A 13,806-nucleotide genomic window follows, 5' to 3' on the forward strand; every position below is an offset into this window, starting at 1 on the left:
AGGGTTTTACGTCAGCTCACAGTTCAAAGTCTATCATTTCAGGGTAGCTCTGGGGTTGACTGATGTGAGAGTAAGGCAGCTGGTAACATGTGATTTAAAAAAATGTACACAGCATATACACACAGACAATGCATGCTTGTCTTAGTGAGGGCTTTACTGCTGTGAACAGACACCATGACCAAGGCAACTCTTAGACAACATTTAGCTGGGGGCTGGTTTACAGGTTCAGAGGTTCAGTGGGTTATCATGGAGCTGGGAGCATGACAACATCCAGGGAGGCTTGGTGCAGGAGCTGAGAGGTCAACATCTTCATCTGAAGGCCGCTATGAGACTACAGGCTTCCAGGCAGCTAGGATGAGGGTCTTAGAGACCACGCCCACAGTGGCACACCTACTCCAACAAGGCCACACCTTCTAATAGTGCCACTCCCTGGGCCGAGCATATACAAACTGTGGGAGCTATATACAAATGGAGGTCCCACCGAGATCGGAGAAGAAAGGAGTACTGTTGGGACGTCCCGGGAGCCCGGCCGGCATAGAAGCAGGGACGGATTGGGGTAAGATGGGCCAGAAAAGGCCTGGATGATTTGGGCTAGCCTGAGTAAAACTTGTCATATAAATGGGACAAGGTAATAGTAAAGCGTTTTTACATATGCGTTCTTTTAGAGTTATGTTTTAGTCTTTGGACCCCGACTAGAGATAGTTTACACCCTAGACATGAGAGAGAATGGGCTTAGAAAAACAGTCCTGCCGGACTCTTCGCAGATGCTTTGGATAAAGAGAAACTTTTCAGAGCTCTCCTGAGAACAGAAGAAAGGCAGGAGACGTCCTGCCTCTCTGCTGGCTCCTATTGGAGAAATGCTTATTGCTGGTTCTGGGTTCCATAGGTAGGATATGTGGGTCCCTTCGGAGGGACACCATCTAGAATTTTCCCTCTTTGTCTATTGTCTGTCCCTGGTGCACCAGGCTGTCCATGTCTGTCAGTTTATGTCTGTGGTTTTTGTTTCTCGTTGCTTAAATGTTTTATGTTTCGTGGTCAAAAGAAAAAAATGGTAAAAACTTTATCTGCCAGTCGTTCACACCTTGACTTGGTTTTAACTCGTTTCAAGAAGAGAACAATGAATAAAAAACAGTTTCAATTGGCTTTTGGAGCCTACATCTGTAGCTAGAAGCCTAAGTCTGCTGGACAAGCTCCCCAGGGGCTGGCTAAATGTTTATACTAGCCTATCCTAAAGGCACTAGGAGCTTCACAGCTTCTATGATAATAAAACTGAAAAATCTTTGACTGTGATTATTGGACTCAACAGGTGACATGGTGCTTGGTGTAAATATTAAAGACATGTATAGCCACTTCAATTTTGTTTCTGATTGGTTTTAAATGTATAAATATACTGTACATGCCTTGGTTATGTACTATTGGCTTTTAAGTTATTAGATATGGTTAAAAGGTGTAACATTGGTAAAAGAAAGTTGGCTTAAAACTGTAATTTGGATGAAGTCATTCTAGATAACATGTGATATGAGCCAACCTAGGGAAACAGGTCTAAATTGAGGTAATATTTTTATGGAATTCTTATCCTAGAAACCAGGCTTCTAAAAGAATTTAAGACATTGTCTATTCATATATAAGAATTCATATATAAGAATTGACAGTTAAACTTTGTATCTATATTCTGATGATAATTCCACTGCCCCAAGAACAGCTGCCTAGTCACATACTCAGAATTCAGGTGACTTTCCAAAGTTGTGACTGTGCTCTGGTGTTACAAGGAGAACTTAAAGATTGTGATTAAAGATTGCCAGTGTTACATTGACTAACTCAAACTTATTTATAATTTTAAAAAAAATCAAACAGGTAGAGATTGTTACAAGATTTATGAAGGATTGATGAGGTTTTAGAACTTGTGAGAACATTACAGCCAGTTTGCTTACTCCAACGGCCATTCCAAGATAGATTTAGAGGATTATTTTTATACAATTTGTTTACATCCTGGTGATTGTGAGTTTTCATTTTGTGAGCTTGCTTATAATTTTAGAGAGCCCATAAAGTGATATCATTAAAATTTTTACTAAAGAATGGCTAATAGCCTTATATTATGAAATTTTGTCGCTTCTTCAATGTAAGAAGTTAGAACTTTAATCTTTAAGTGTATATGAAAATTTTTACTACAAACCTTTGCTCTCAAAATGAGCTTTAATATTTGGGGAGTAGCTGTTAAACTACTCCAGAAAAGAATATTTAAAGCTAATTTTAAGCTACTAAGGATATGTTAATTGGCTAAGTACCTCACCTTACCAGAGGACTTAGGTCTTTGTTATCCTCATTGGAGATAAAGCTTCAGATGTGTTAATACAGAACTATAGACTAGAGTCATGGAAGTATTTTAAAAAAGAAACCTGGTAAAACATATCTTATTCCAAACAACAATTAAATTGGTTATTACAAAATAACTGATATTTGGCCTATCACATATACAAATTTTTCAGACAAAGTTGGTAATTTTACTCTTTAGAAATGCGCTTACTGTATTTATAGGTGGTTCATCTAATGAAAAGGCTACATATATGATTGGATCACTTGTTTATTCTCTTGAGTTTCTGTTGCTTCAGCACAGATTATTAGATTACGTCCTGTAGCCACTGTTTTTAAATCAAGCTTTCTATTCACATACTGATAGCCAATGTGTGGCTTGTGTTTTACAATTGATTTCAATTACTTAATGCTTTATTAGAACAAGTTTTCTACATGAAATCAGTGAGTGATTTCAGTGTAAATTGTCTGACAACTCACTGTCCTTTCAGTGCTCTGGCTCAGACAACTAAACAAAACCATAGACCCAGCTCTTTGAAAATGATAATAGAGTTGATATGAAAAGAAAAAGACTCCATTTGCTTACTTTCAATTCCCAGCCTCGCCCTGCCAGCTCAGGGATTTCTAATATGACTAAATCTAGACAATATTTACAAGATTTGACATTTCTAATTAATACTTATGTTTAGGTAAATAAAGTTTGTGAGGTGCTAGAGAGATGGCTTAAGAACACTAAGCTGTTACTTTATAGGACATTTAAGAACTCAAACTAGATTGCCTAGACCCCTTAACGAGGGAGGACAATGATACTAGACAGTTTATATCTTAATAAATAAAAAGGGGGAGTTATCCCTATATGCTAAATTCAATTTTAAAATTTGGGTGCCAAGGAACACTCTGAGTGTTTATGACACCCTACAACTATACATATTTCTGACTAGGTGAAATAGAAAATTCACATTGGCATGATCCTGTTCAGGTATTTTTATGGGGAAGAGGGAATGTTTGTGTTTTTTCTACAAGATGCTACAAGAGTGTGCCAGCTGCCAGAGGTGGTTGCTGAGACTTGCTGATCCTGGTTACATGAAGATTCAGCTCTCCTGGTTCGGGTCCCTGGAGTCATTCCTGTGTCCTTGGAGGAATATGGAGGATTCCCTCTCATCTTTTGTCATCACAAAAATTCTGGCGTTGCTACAGTCATTGTGTCCCGTCCCACCACGGCCTGCGCTCCGACCCTCTGTGCACTGTTGCTTGGTGGAAGCTGCTGTGGACTGGGGAACTCTGCCCTGGTTTTACAGATCTCAGACATGGTTCCCTTGCCTGCTGGTTGTTCAGAGAAGAATGGCTGATCCTGAACTGTCCTGGCTATACGTTATTTTTGCTGCTATTGTAGCAGCCATTTACTGCTGCAGACATTGTGTCTACAGTGTCTAAAGTTACCCTCCCCCCATTCTATTGTTAGACAAACACAGTGGGTGAACTTTCTGGAGTAGTTGTTTACAATTGGGAATTCTAAATTGTATTACAGGTCTAAATTTTATTACAGGAGCCGCTCAACAACGGTCCTTGTGCTTCTTTTCACATGCTGAGGAGAACCAGTAAGACAATGTACTTGATTAGGTGCCCACTACTTATCAGGAGAGGCTCAACTTCCACAATCTCCTAAATTATTATCATCTGGCTCCTACTCTTTCGCCCCTGGGCTCAAGTAAGAGGAATGAGAAGATGACCTGATGTAGTTTTCCTCAGCGACGTGCAACTTCCTCTGACCCTTGACCAATCTAGACACAGACCCTTGAGGGCGACAAGGTGATCCTATGTCAGAGAGGCTGGGGTTCGAGAGGTCGATCCTAAGACAGAGGTGACTACGCCCCGTTTAAATGTACAGGCCGGTCAAATGCTCCTCTGCCCAGTTTCTCCCTCCTTAACCACACACACAGTTAGCCCAAAACGGTGTGTTACAACATAATTTCATTCCTAGCCATTGGGGTGCAGTCCTAACTGCAAGAGTGGCTCGCCATGGCCGAGCTGGGCACTCTGTGAGGCATGTCTGATCTCTCTCAGACCACTACTTCCACCTAATGGTCTTTTATAAAAGAAATACGGAGGAGTTGTGGGAGCTATATTGGATTTGGGCCTGGTTGCTTTGTCACTGTGTGGCACAAGAAGTTAACATTCACAGAATGTTGTCAGCCTGAACAAGACCCTTCTGGGTCTCCAACAAGGTTTGACCCCTGCTGAGCCCTGCCCTTGCATGTGGAAGCCTTTTGTCCCCAACTGGGAACAGTCTGGCCAGGTACTTCTCACCTGAGTCAGAATTAGGCTGGCCTTCCTGGTTATTTCCCTAATTTATTCAGGCCACTTAGTCGGTCCTTTATTACCGAAGTCTCAGCCAGGGTTCCCCACTGTGCTTGACAGATACCTGCTAAGTGGTGTTCTTTGGATATATAGTTTGGTCAATAAAGAAACCAGAAGCGCTCTCTTCCTCTTCTGGCTTGACACGAATAACCTGTGTGTGTGTGCTTCTTTCATCCCACAGGCTTTCGCCCGATTCTCGGTACCGTGTCGGTGCTGGCGCCGACAACAAACCATCATAACGCTTGACCCTCCAGATCCAAATAAAGGCTGTGGCTTGTAGAGAGTTCATTTTCTGGGTCTGACCTCTTTCTGTGCTATGCCAGCTGTTAACTGGGGGAGGGCTGGCTGCATTGAGAGTGTTTTGCTGAGTTTCGTACGTTGCTGTTTCCTTTGTCTATAATTAAATCAAAATGTAAAACTGTTTTGTTTGGCTAGTTTTTATTATTACATTTATTTAGTGTGTGTGTGTGTGTGTGTGTGTATGTGTGTGTGTGTACATCCCACGGTGTACATGAGAAAAGAGGTCTCGTGTGTGCGTGTGCCTGTTGGGACATGTGTTAGTGCCCATGTACTTGTGAGTTGGAGGATTGTGCATGTGAGCATGTACAAAGAAAGGCCCAGGGAGATGTTGTACGTCCTTCTCCAGCTCTCTTCACTCAGTTGACTGAGGCAGGGTCTCTCATGGACCCAGGACCTCACTGACTCTGGCTTGTCCCGGGTATTCTCTATATCTGACCCCTGAATGCTGGGATTATAGGCTTACTGAGCTTTAAGTGGGATCTGGGCCTTTGAACTTGACTCCTTGAAGTTCCATGGCAAGCACTTTATCCACAGAGCCATCTCCCTGGCCCGGTCACAGGTTTTCTAATACATAGTTCTGTTTAATAGTGAAACTGTAGTAGCTTCACACTGAAGCAGGCACCCCCCCCCCCACACACACACCCACTGCCAGTGCCCATCATGACTCCTTGTCTGGCTTCCCCCTATTCGGAGAGGCTGTGCACTGTGACCAGTGTCCTCCAGAAGCATCTCTTGACCTTCTGAGTGGAGCTTGGCATCAGAGTCCAACTTTCAGGCCCCTGGGGTACATAACCAGGAGATGTGTGCCCTCTGCTCTCTGCTCCCCAGTGAGAGGAGCTAAGAGTACATTGAAAAGTGCTGGATTGGGTTTGGGGATTTGGCTCAGTGGTAGAGTGCTTGCTTAGCAAGCGCGAGGCCTTGGGTTCAGTCCCCAGCCCCGAGGAGGAAAAAAAAAAAAAAGTGCTGGATTGAAGTATTGCCTCTGGGCAGAGAGATGGCTCAGTGGTTAAGAGCATTGACTGTTTTTCCAGAGGTCCTGAGTTCGATTCCCAGCAACCACATGGTGGCTCACCACCATCTGTAATGAGATCAGATGCCCCCTCTTCTGGTGTGTCTGAGGACAGCTAATACCCCGCATATTCTCCACCTCCAGGTCCACTTCCCTTGAAACCAAGTCAGAACCCCAGGGTTTGAGAGAGGAGATCCAACTGTGGCACCAGGAACAGGTCTTGGTAGTTGTACCATGCAGGAGAGTACCCAGAGACTGCTCCTGCCTAAGCAAGAAGAAAGCACAATTGGAGGTCCCCCTGAACCCAGGCACAAGGCCCAGAACCCTCAGATGACAGACCTCTGTCTGTCCTCCACGGTTACCAAGCCCATCTCTTCCCCTCTCACCCCAGACCATGTGCCTCCTTTGAGTAATAAAGTGTCCCAAAAGGGATTGTGGTCAGTTTCTCATCATGCTTGTGGAGGAGGCAGTGGATACACGTCAGGCCATTCTAGTTCCTCGGGCCCCAAGCGACTTCCCCAAGGAGTACATCCAGGTTCAATGGGGGCCATTCTGGGTAACTCCTAAACCCGAACCAGTGAGTCACAAAGAAAAGCAGCTCAGACAGTGTTCTGAGGCCACATCATCGGCAGTAGAACACAGGCTAGAAACGCAGCCTCACACTGCTGCCTTCGGCAGCCCGAGATCTTTGCAAAGAACTTTGCTCAGTGAAGCTGGGATTCTTGGCTGCTGTAAGAAAAAAGATTTCAGGCTGGGCATGGTGGCAAACTCCTTTGATCCCAGCACCCAGGAGGCAGAGGCAGGTGAATTTCTGTGAGTGTGAGGCCAGCCTGTTCTGCAGTGCAAGTTCCAGTACAACCAGAGCTGTGTACAAAAACCCTGTCTGGAAAGAAAAAAAGTTTTTCAGGACAAGTCGGTGTGAGGCAGAGCAGAAATGAGGAAGAGATCTTTTAAAACAGATTTGCGTGTTTCTATTTGTCTGCGCATAAAGAGGGAGAAGGATGTCTGATCCCCTGGAACTGCAGTTACAGACGGCAGTGAGCCACCAAGTGGGTGCTGGGAACGGAACTCAGATCCCCTGCAAGGAGTCATAACTGAACCATCTACCAGCCCCGTAACACAGATTTAATGACATAGCAGTCAGAGGAAGAAGAGACGCCGAGAGGGGGCGTAAGCCACGCCATGTTCTGGTGAATCTGGGTCCTGCTTAAGGAGCTTCCCTGCAGACTTATACAAGATTTCTGTGCCTCCTTAAGTCACATCTCACAGCTTCCCAGGGCCTTTTATCCACTTTCTCTTGAAATGACAGGGTGGTTCCTCAGGTGCTTCGGACAGGATTGCTGTCTGACGAGGAGAAACCCTTGGTCACAAAGGCTCTCCCTGGGCTAAGTCACGCCTTTCACTATAAATGGGGTTTATAGTCCAGCTTGTGAGATTCCTAGGAAATCACATGTTACAGCTAGGAAAAGGGAAAGGCCATACTTGGCCACACTTGCTTGTAAACCATTACTGGCCATACACCTGTAGACTCTTGGGCACGACTCGTTGATATTTTAACATTCTTATTTGAAATATTTTGACAGAAAAGGAACACCATCTCTCCACAGACAAACTCCACATGGAGTTCTGTGCTGGAATTCTTGACTCTCAGAGGCGGCAGACTTCAACCATACTCTGGGATCAGGGACTCCCTTCCCTGCCTGGTTATCTATCCTGCTTCCACCAGGCCCTGATGAGCTCCAGGCAGCAGGTCCTCCAGCTGTGGACACATGGTGAGCCTCACCCAGGGTCACTGTCCTTGTGGATGACTTCTGAATTCCTTCAGAATGTCCTTTATGAGAGTCAGGACACAGGATATGCTAAAGATTCAAGACCACAGACTGTAAACAGCGGTGCTGAGTTACGATGCCTGAGACTCTTGGGGCCAGAGCCCTGTCCTTACTCCAGCTGTGTCCCGGAGTCTGGTAAGGGCCTGATCCATGGTGAGAGCTCAGTTCCTGCTTGTTGAATGAATGGTGAATCAGTGAATGAGCAAACACAGGAAAGTTCGGATTTGTCAGGATTTGTCACCTATTCCAATCGTCAGTACAAGGAAGTATTGCTCAGGGCCTGTAACATGCACTGGCTGGGCTTGGGGAAGACAGAAGACAAGACTTGTGCAGTCAAGAGCTACAGAGAGAGGGGGGAAAGGAGGAGGGGGAAGGGAGAGGGAGAAGCAACATCAGTCCCACATAGCCTTGCTTTCAAGCCACACACCTACTCCTATGAGTTCTTTGCCCCTTTGAGGTGTATCTCAGCTCAACACCACTGTACTTGGGTTTGTGGAAACTGAGTATTGAAGTGAGCCCGCAAATCTCATCTCCTGGCGGCCATACCTTTGGGTGACATCCTCCCCAAAGTAAGAGCATGCTGACTGAGTCTCTAACCAACAGAGGCCATCCAAGGTGACAGTGTGCATGGGCTGATGCTACATGAAGTGGGACAGTCACCATCTTGAGAGGAGCCTTTGCTTACTTGAGGGAAAGCAGGCACCCAAGGAGTGGGAGAGCATGGTGCAAGGAAGTGAGGGAGGTCTTTGGCTAAGAGCTAAAAGCTGTCATCAGTTTTGTGAGTTTGGTGAGGAGAGCCAGGTGAGACCACGAGGAGAATGAGGATGGCCAGCATCATGCTGTCTGCCCTATGAAGTTAGAGTGCAGCAGAATCTAAGATCGCAAATATTGATGGCTTTAAGCCACTGAGCCTGTGGCCAACTATTCTGCAGCAGCTGGCCACAGAGCCACCATCCCTTCCTCTTTAAACATCCTCTTCCCAATTTAACTTCCTTGAAGATTTATTATATAGACACACCAGAAGAAGGCATCAAATCCCATTACAGATGGTTGTGAGCCACCATGTGGTTGATGGGAATTGAACTCAGGACCTCTGGAAGAGCAGTCGGTGCTCTTAACCGCTGAGCCATCTCTCCAGCTCCTCAGCATCCCTTTCTTTTTCCTCTTACATTGTCCCATTTCCAAGAGGAAAAGCAGTCCCCCTGCCTTACTTGGGTACATTTCATTCCTGTGACGCCGCCTTTGCTCTGGGAAATGCATAGACAGGAACTCTTCATTCATCCAGCTTTAAAGGAGAGGCTCAAGGCTGAAGAGGTGGGCTTTCAGAGTTAACTCTGAACCTCCTCCTGTGGGATGATGTCACAGGTGAGGCAGGTACAAGATAGAATGAGGCCTGTCGTTGGACGAGAAGGAAGGATGGGCGGGAGAAAAATTTGAAGAAAGAGGAGGAGACAGAAACGGAAGAGGGGTGGAGGGGAGAGTAGCCGAGGAACAGCATGGAGGCTGACGTTAAGATTCCACGCTGTACTTTACAGGTTGTTATGAATGTTCTTGAGGGATGTGTACTGGGCTTTGTATGTTTAGGTGGGCAATTATATCTTATCATTTGGGTCAAAGGTTATTGTGTTGTGTGTTCTTTCATGTAGCGATTTAAGTGTAATACAACAACATCCTCCCACCTTTGTTAACCAGATAGACTATAGTACGATATCTGTAGGCACCTCAGCCTGGGCCTCATAGAAGGGAGACTCCATAGTGCTCACCTGAGTACCTCTTCCCCATTACCTGAAAGGAAAGCTCTACCCCCAGGATGCTGCTTGGATGTGAGCCAATGAATTCCATTGTTTCTTTGAGTACTGAGTCCAGTTGCTATCAGCAGGGAGAAAACAAAGTCCACTTTGGGGACTCTATCTCTACAGATAAAAACCTAGTAATATCCCTTGTATTAGTTATGTCTACGATGGTGATAAAGACCGTAACCAAAAGGAACTTGGGGAGGAGAGGGTTTGTTTCAGCTTACAACCCTCAGGTCACATTATATTAAACAGAGACACGGAGGCAGGAACTCAAGGCTGGAACCTGGAGGCAGGAACTGAAGCAGAGGCCATGGAGGGAGGGGTGCTGCTTCCTGCCTCAAATCCCATGGCTTGCTCAGCCTGCTTTCTTATACAACCCAGGACCATTTGCTCAGAAATGGTACCACCCACAGTGGGCTGGGCCCTCTCCTATCAATCACTAGAGAATGCCCCCTAGGCCTTGCCTATAGGTAATCTGATCAAGATAACCCTTCAGTTAAGATTTCCTCTTCACAGATGACTCTAGCTAATGTTTAATCCCACGGTGGTGATTTCCACTCAGCATCTTCTCCTCCCTGCCCCATCCTGGTCTTTAATATCTCTAACCTGAATTGTTCTACTCAAGCAATTAAAGGTTCGAAGCACTCTTTTTTTTTTGGTTCTTTTTTTCGGAGCTGGGGACCGAACCCAGGGCCTTGCGCTTCCTAGGTAAGTGCTCTACCACTGAGCTAAATCCCCAGCCCCTCGAAGCACTCTTTAAAAGAATCTTTTAGCTCATCGTGATGGCGCATGCCTGTAATCCCAGTATTTGGGAGGTAGAAGCAGAATGATCAGGAGTTCAAGACCAGCCTGGCCTCCTTAAGGCCCTGTCTTAAAACAAAAACAAGGGTCTGGAGAGAGGCTCAGTGGTTAAGAGCACTGCTATATTTTCAGAGGACTGCCATTCAGTTCCCATGTGGTGGCTCACAATTGTAAGTCCGGTTCCACGTGATCCAGTGCCTTCCTCTGAACTCCCCAGGCACCAGGTACTCACGTGGGACAGATGCATACACACATACATACATATATATATGTACATGTAGGCCAAATACTCATATACATAAAATATTCATACACATAAAATGAAACAAATAAATCTTGAGGCTGGAGAGATGGCCCATGGTTAAGAGCACTCATTGGTCATATTGAGGACCCAGTTTCAATTCTGAGCATCCACATAGTGGTTCATGACCATTCATAGCTCCGGTTTGAGGGAATCCAATGACCTCTTTTGACCTCCACAGGCACCAAGCATGCGTGTGATATGTATGCAAATGCATGCCAACACAACAGACATAAAATAATATAAATAAGATGACTTTTAAAATGCTTAAAGAAGGTTGGGGATTTAGCTCAGTGGTAGAGCACTTGCCTAGCAAGCACAAGGCCCTGGGTTCGGTCCCCAGCTCCGGAAAAAAAGAAAAAAAAAAAAAAGAAAAGAAAAAAAAATACTTAAAGAAATCTTAAACACGCGCGCGCGCGCACACACACACACACACACACACACACACACACACACACACACGAACACACATACCAGCAAGATGGCTCAACAGATAGTTAGTTATTCACTATGCTGGCCTGACAGCTTGAGTTTAATTCCAGATATTATGGTAAAAGGACAGATGACTCCTGCATATTGTCCTTGTCCTTCCCATGAGTGCCACCCCATTGTTATCTGTGAGAGCAAACATTTCGAAAATAAAAACATAAAGGTTTACTTTTGTGTTTGATATGTACAAACAGGCCAAACCAACAGTGAGTTTGGAGTTCACTGGGGAACACTGAACACCAGGGTGTGTGGGAAATTTATCACACACTGCTCTGTTTATCCGAGATCCCCCGCCCTGCCCCACAATGACCAGGAGGCATTGAGGCAGCATTTTTCAGTTAGGAGACTCAGGTACAAAGGGAACCCTTATAGCTTAGTTGAGAGAGAGAGAATGTACTGGAACAATGGTTCTTAGACTTCAGGGATCTCCCACTTCTCCTGGGTGGGTTGTTTTGCTCTGTGGCTCTGGAGCCTTGTGCTTTGGAGACAAGCAGTCTAGCACTGAGCTATGCCCCAGCCTGTGCCTTACTTAATAGACTGTTCTCCCCTCCCTACCCTCTCCCTGGTCTCTGATTGGTTGGTTTTGTCATTGGTCTTCAAGTATCGAAGTTTCTGTGTATTTGAGAATCACCTTGAATTTCTGATTCTCCTTCATCCATATGTTGGGTGCTGGGATTACGGGTGGGGTGTAACATTATCACATCAGGTTTTTTTTTTTTTTTTCTTTTTCTTTTTTTCAGAGCTGGGGACTGAACCCAGGGCCTTGCGTTTGCTAGGCAAGCGCTCTACCACTGAGCTAAATCCCCAACCCCATCACATCAGGTTTAAGGGATGCTGGGGATGGAACCCAAGACTCTGTCCCCAGTCGCTGGTTCAGCCAGTAGACACTCGGGTGTGAGTATACATCAAAAGTTCCTGGGGCTGGAGAGATGTCTCAGAGGTTGAGAGCACTGACTGCTCTTCCAGAGGTCCTGAGTTCAATTCCCATCAACCACATGGTGGCTCACAACCATCTGTGATGGGATCTGATGCTCTCTTCGGGTGTGTCTGAAGACAGCTACAGTGTCCTCATATATAAAATAAATAAATCTTAAAAAGAACAAAACACAAAACAAAACCACGTCAAACAAACACAAAAAAGCTCCTGTGCTGCCGGCCTAGCATGTGTGAGGCCTGGTTCAATCTCTAGCATTGAAGGCACCAGAATGTTCTTAAGCTTAAACTTAAACTCCTCACATGGTGGTGTTGAGGGGTGGGGCAGACTAATGTCTGTCAAAGCAGGTTGTTCTCTAGAAAGACCCTCCCCCTGGTTGTCTCACTCCCTACCTGCTGGCCTCCATGTTTCCTACAGAGAGTTGAGACTCTCCCTGAAGGCAAGCAGACCCCAGGGCCGCACTCTTAGACATCCCAGTCTTCAGAATCGCAATCCCCGCCAACCCTTCCAGGATGATGTATAAAAAATAAGATGGGGTTTATTTCCCTTTATCAGTTTGTGGAGCCCTTGCTCTTCACAGCACAAAATGCTGAGGGTTGTGGGAGGGGTCACAGGTATCACATTGAGGACTGGGTTGGTCGGAACTCCCAGGGGTGGGGGGGTACAACGGAGGTGAAGAAGACAGTAAGAACCACCTCCAGGGTGCGAGGGTCCTGGGGTGAGGACACGGGTTTCAAATGGAAGCTCAGCTCAGCTTCTCTCAGACATGTGTCCTGAAATGAAACTCCTGTCTGTGTAGGATGAGAGTAACACCACTTGCTTCACAGACAGAGCCACATGGAGCAAGTTAGACGTAGACCATGGGAGAAGCTGAAAGCAGGTGGCAGGAGGAAGAGCTCTCTGCAAAGGCAGTTAGTTCTCTCTCTCTCTCTCTCTCTCTCTCTCTCTCTCTCTCTCTCTCTCTCTCTCTCTCTCTCTGTCTCTGTGTGTCTGTCTGTCTTTCTCCGTCTTTATTTCATTCTCCTTTTTTTACTTTACGAATTTTACAGCATGCACCCCAATCCCATTCATCTCCCCATCCCTTCATATCTGCCCTCCGTCCCTACAATCTCCCCCACAAAAGAAAATTTTAAAATAAATAAATCAATCAATCAAAACCAAATAAACCACCTCCTTATGGAAGCTGTAGTGGGTCACAGTGTGTTCCACAGTATAACTGCCCTTTTGTCTACTTGTTCATTGCAATGAGTCTGGTTCGAGGCCTCTGCCTTCTGCTACATTATCAATACTGGATCCTCACTGGGACTCCTCTCGGACGTCCCGTTGCTACTGTGTCGTGGGGATCCTGTCGTTTTGGACTTGTAGGGCCAGCTCCTTCATGTGCTCCAGCATTTTATTGATGGGGTAGATGTTGGGGTGGGACAGTTCAAAGTCCTGGATCTGGGCCTACCAGATCTCCCACACCCTTACCACAGGACAAGTTCTCCAATACCACAGCTGCAGCAGCTGTGGGGCAGGGCCAGCTCTCTAAATTTCATGCCCTTGGGGCAGCTCACCACACCCAGCCACCAGGGCCAACACTACTGCGCTGCCCAGGCAAGGTGCAGGACCTGCTCTCCCAAGTGCCACAACCAATGAGGGGCAGGGCCAGCTCTGCACAGCCCTTGAACATCAACGTG

Source organism: Rattus norvegicus, chromosome 7, assembly GCF_036323735.1.
Source record: "Rattus norvegicus strain BN/NHsdMcwi chromosome 7, GRCr8, whole genome shotgun sequence".
NCBI lineage: Eukaryota > Metazoa > Chordata > Mammalia > Rodentia > Muridae > Rattus > Rattus norvegicus.